The sequence below is a fragment of the Stegodyphus dumicola genome, chromosome 3 (genome assembly GCF_044657685.1).
Source record: "Stegodyphus dumicola isolate Sdum_Otavi_A_Nest chromosome 3, ASM4465768v1".
NCBI classification, from domain to species: domain Eukaryota; kingdom Metazoa; phylum Arthropoda; class Arachnida; order Araneae; family Eresidae; genus Stegodyphus; species Stegodyphus dumicola.
Genome location: NC_140770.1, coordinates 113,948,977 through 113,954,782, shown reverse-complemented (window position 1 = coordinate 113,954,782; position 5,806 = coordinate 113,948,977).

Genomic DNA, 5,806 nt, shown 5'->3' with positions numbered 1-5,806 from the left:
TTCGGGGCTTTCTTTACGCCTGGCTGGAGATGGATACCCTTTCTAGATAGAGAACTCTCCATTGCTTTCGTCCATCGCAATAACTAAAACAAAATCTCAAAACTTAATGTGTAAGACAAAGAAAGGTTAATGCGTTTAAAAGTAAGATTAAAATTAAAATTAAAATAAACAAAAATGTACTTTATTTAAACCTTCATTCAAAGTACACAAACATACTGTAATAAATGAATTTGCAGCTGAACTAGGAAAAACTAGTTTCCATATCGATGAAATTTTAACACCAATTTTAACAAAATCCATGCTAGGAGATTATTCTAGTGTAAAACTAGCCATATAATCAAATATGAACAAATCAAATTTCATTTATTACTGTCATTGATATGAGTAGTTTATAGTTTATTCACACAAATTATAGTTTTAACATTATTAATTCATGAGTAAATATCTCATATTTTGTAGATCTAGTGTAAAATTGATTTCAAGTTTTGAGATGCAAAAATTAATGAACTCCGTCATTTCCAAAACTGCAATAAATCTAACAATACAGATAGGTGTACATTTAAGACAAAAATATGCAGTAATTAAACATTGAGATGAATATATTAATTAGCACACTACACGTTATATCTGTCATTAGCCAAGTATTAAACTACCACCTATTTTATAACTAAATTGAGCAATGCTGTAGCAAATAACAATATCATACAGTATAGAAGAAAACATTATTTTTTTTAAAGAAAGGTATAAAGATATAAAAGTCCTATGACAACGAAATTTATTGGCAAAAGGAATCATGAATAGAAATATTAAGAAGAAAATTATAAAGTATTTTCCTTTTCCGTTTCGCATGCCTTCGGGGTATAATTGGAAGCACATTCGACGCATACTCGGGAGGTCCGGAGTTCGAATCACGACAAGAACACTGCACATTTTTCACGCCTCCTACATCAAAAGAACTCAAAACACCTTTACAATAGTGCCCGGGCTAAACGTCGGGGGACAGTTAACCAGAGAACAGGGGCTCCATTACCTAGCTGACATGATGTCTGCCTTACACGGATAAAGCCCCTGCCTCCAGAAGCTATTTATTATAACTAAGCAGAATAAGTTTACAGTGGCATACAAGGCCTTCAAGAACACAAGGACATAATTAACATAGTCATTAATAGACCCTAAAGAAAGCATGTTGCAGGTAGTACCTATAGCATTCAAAGAATAAACCGAGTATACTTTCATAATTTGTACTGAAATACTTTCAAAACTGAGTCCAACTAATTTAAATAAAAACTATGGTACAAACAAACAAACAAAATATAAAACATCCATTACTGTATTATACACAATTAATTTCAATTAGATTCAGAATATCAAGAAGAACCATTCAATTTAGAAAAAATGCATAAAGATAAACTAAGACAATATTAAAGTGTCAAATAAAATTTCTTCATATGAATTCAGAATTAAGAACCAATAACTTTAATAACTGAACAATATTATCATAAAATACACTGAACCTGAGATATTATTACAATACAAAACATAAATTTGGTTTAAAAACAAAACCACTCCAAGTAATATAAAAACTCTACATCAGGTTAGCTGGCAACGCGATAGAAATACAGTACAAGAATAATGCCAACATAAAGATATGAAAAATTTCAAATTTAAAAACCACATTCATTCAAAAATAAGTCAAACATTCAAAAATAAGTCAAAGAAAATTATTATAAAATACTGCCTTAAATGCACATTTTACAATAGAGAGAGAGTAAAACCAATCAAATTCACAAAAACAGGTCAACTATTCAATTCAGAAAAGTGCAAAAAGGTATACAAAATAATTATTCTAGATTAGGTTTGCTGGTATCGCTAAGACAAATGCAATACTAGAAAAATGCCGACATAAAATTTTGCAGAATTTCAAAATCAAATACAAAATGCATTCAAGATTAAAATAAAGAAAATTAATATAAAATGACTATCATGAATGCAAATTTTTATAATAGAATGCACAATTAATGCCTATAAAATTCACCAAAGCGAATCAATTCAATTAAAAAAGAATGCATTAAAGTATGCAAAATAATTAAAATTGTCACAAAAATTTTCTGTTAAATTTAATTAACAATTGCAAAACTGAACAAAATAATCATGATATATATGTATGATTAAGAACGATTTCAGTACCATACAACAAATACTATGTGCGTCTCAAATAAAACCGACTTTTTGTACAATATAAGAAAGTAATAGGCTACAAGTAACTGTTACAATTAATAAGAGCATAGATGCATTCAATGTCAGATACGACTGTTCTACGTAAAACCATTTCTAATTTTAAATCAGTAACATAAGTAGTTAAAACAACAAAAGTGAAAAATAATAAGCATCAAACACAATAAATTAAACTATTACCATTATACAGTAAAAATCTAACGGTAGCTGAAAGTCAATTACTCAGTCCCAATAGAGATGATCTGAGAGAGACAATTAATTCATCACCGGCAGGGTTTGGCAATTGGGTCCCCTCATCTACAGTCACTCTTTGAAAGGGGATCATATAAAGAATTTTCTCTCTCCTTTCCGCATGCTATTGTGGCGTATCTGAAAGCATACTCGAAGCTTAGTCGAGAGTTCCAGAGTTCGAGTTCCGGCGAGGGAACTGGACGTTTATCACGTCTCCTTCTTCAAAATATCTTACTGACTTTACTAGCTTAATAGAAATATCAGGGGAAAATAGTAATGAATAACCTTATCGGTATTACAATAGCTACAATCAACCATCAGGTAATTTCCTTTGCAACAGCTTATAAGGTATTTCTCCCACTTTCCTAGCGTCCTTCGTGCTGTAGTCTCGTTCTGCACGCTGGGCCGGTGTTCCAGAGATCTGTGATTCGGTTCCCGGCGAAGGCGGTTGCATATTTTTCCATCTCTCTTGCTTCCAATTAACCTAATGACTCTACAAGTGGCTCCTGAACTAAAAGTGTTGTGGATGATGATTCTCCGCACCCAGGATTTGGCGACTAGGTCCCCTAAAACCCTAGTCGCCCTTTAATAAGGGGAGTATATAAGGTGTTTCTCCCACTTCCCTAGCGTGCCTTCGTGGTGTAACGGTAGCATGCTGGGCCGGTATTCCAGAAGTCCGTGGTTCGATTCCCGGCGAAGGCGATTGCTGATTTTTTATCTTGCCTCCTTCCAAAAAATCCTAATGACTCTACAAGCTTATTAACATATATGTTTGCTATGTCCTTCTGATGACTCTAATATTCAGTGCCCCAGAAGATAATAGTAACGCTAAACTTCAAACATGAATGTGTCTATAAGTAACACATCATTAAACGCTGCATTTCTTGCAGCGGCTTTTTATGGGTAGATCTTGAAAAAGATTTTTTATTCTCTGCAAGAATTTTTAGGAAAAAATTAATTTATGGAATTGATTCCAAATATTCCCTCTCATTTTTTCTGGATGGTACAGGGGTTAGTGGGTAGTCATTGGAAATGGAAACCTAGAGTTAGGTTTCAGTTCCTCCTGTATCGGCTTTAGTCTTTGTAAGGCACCATGGATAACGTTCTGATACTAATAGAAGTAAAATTACATAAGGATAAGGCCATTTTGAAAGAAAGCTTTGGAGCAATTTTCTGATTATTAGAGAGCATAGAAGTTCCCAAAAGACTACTAGTGGTCGAGTGGATAAATTCATGAACACTGTTAATTAGATCATGTTTAATCGCAGCGAAAAGCTGGCTTCATCCGTGATTTAGCAGTTTTAAGATTATAAAGACGAGAGCGTTTCTGTAAAAAAGTCCGTCAAAAAGACATCTCTTATTGTAGGTGCAATTCTTTCGCAAGCTTTGTAACTTGGACTAACAAATATTTTTAATTTGTTGTTTATGGAAACATAAGAGCAGTTTCAAAATGCTACATAGTTATCATAACATTTTGAACATATTATAGCTTTTTTGGAGCAAGAAGTATGACTAATGAAGTATCCATTTTCTGGGATTCAAACCATGCATCTTCCATTTACTAGCTGGACTTGTTAATTGCTTACACGTTGATAGCATGCATAGAGAAGTGCGATACAGTAGTACCTTGGTATATATCCACCATGAAATGTGTTGTTTTGAATACGACTCGAGTTTGATACGTCCCAAATGCGTGCACTACATTTATTTATCTGTTTCGAAACAATGGTACGACTGCCTATAAGCGTCCGTACATTAATTACAACTGTTTAGGAAATAACTGTAAATTTTCAAATTATTATTTTTTCGTGTAATTTTTGCTGAGTGTGCTACCGTACAACACAAAGAAACACTGGAAGGAGGGATAAAATACCTTATACATTCCTGCCCTTTTTAGAGCGGCAGGGGATGAGGGGACCTAATCGCCAAGTCCTGGTGGTGACGAATTATTGTCCACTACATTTTTGTTCGAGCGCCACTGTAAAGTCATTATATTAATTTGAAGCCAGGAGATGTGCCTTACATACTAAGTGCCTTCGCCGGAAATCGGACTTTAACATTCCGAATACGTGGCGAGTATTCTATCGTTACACCACGTAAGCACGCTGGAACGAGGGAGAAAATACCTTATAAATTTATTAACATTGAAGTTCAGCGAAGTTAATAAGAAGCAATGAAGAAAATTGTTCGAATTAAAATGGAAATGGAAAAAAGAGCTTTTTGAAAAACATGAAGACGACTTAGGTAAACGAGACTCCTCTATGGCAAATCATATGCCGAGTCCGATAATGTCTCAAATTGTGGAAAACAGATGCTATTGCCAAGAAATCTGAGACGTTAGAGCATGTTGAAAACTGCTTTTGATATGGAATCAGAAAAAGGAAAAACATATGAGCAGTTTCATGAGCAGTGCTTCATTTATGTGTAGTATATATCTCACCTAATGCATCTGTATTTTAGTATAGAAACAACTGTGTATAACTAACTATAATGTAACAATAGGACATTTTTTAAAGAAGCGATTAATCATTTTCCTTTTAGTTCTTATTGCGGAAATTTGCTTAAGATACTTTCAAGTATTTCGAACGGATTAATGAACTATAACGAGGTGCCAGTTATTTCCTTGCATGCTTTCTGTCATAGAGTGTTATCAGTTTCATTTAAAATGTTCCACCAGTTATTTTATTTTATACTCGGAATTTTTACTGTCACTTCTCTATTTCCGTTTTACTGGCAGAATGCATATTAGTCCACATGTATTTAAGTGAGGACTTTAGATTGTTAAGATAGAATATATTCTGCCTCTTGAAGACCACGTTACTAGTTTTGTTATTCTAGATAAGAGTTTCTGTCTTCGGCTTTGCATTACCTTTTGGCTGATCGTTGAATTCACGGCAGTGAAGTTCGAACCAAATTCGCGATTAAATTGCTTTGTGTATCCTTTGGCTATGAGGTATTTTACATTGAATTTCTACTTTGAGTTTCTCTCCATAAAATGCTAAAAAATCTGTAAGCATCAGGTGTTCCTTCTGTTTATCTACTTGTGTTTAAAATAAAAGGGTCTTTTACACCGTTCTCAAATTTCTGTACTTTGAGTTTAGACTTAGTGGTAAATCTCTTTAAGTCTGTCAAAGGTTTGGTCGCAGTTTACAGTTGAAAAAAACGTTAAACCTTATAGTATGATTAGGAAAATTTATGAGACACAAACAAAAAATGGTCGATAATTATAATCCTCTCACTTTTAGTTCGGGTACTACTAGCCATGCATGCCATTAGGTGTTTCCGAGCAAGAAACGGGAACAATTATGTGTGACCTCGTCTGAATCGAATTACAGATCTC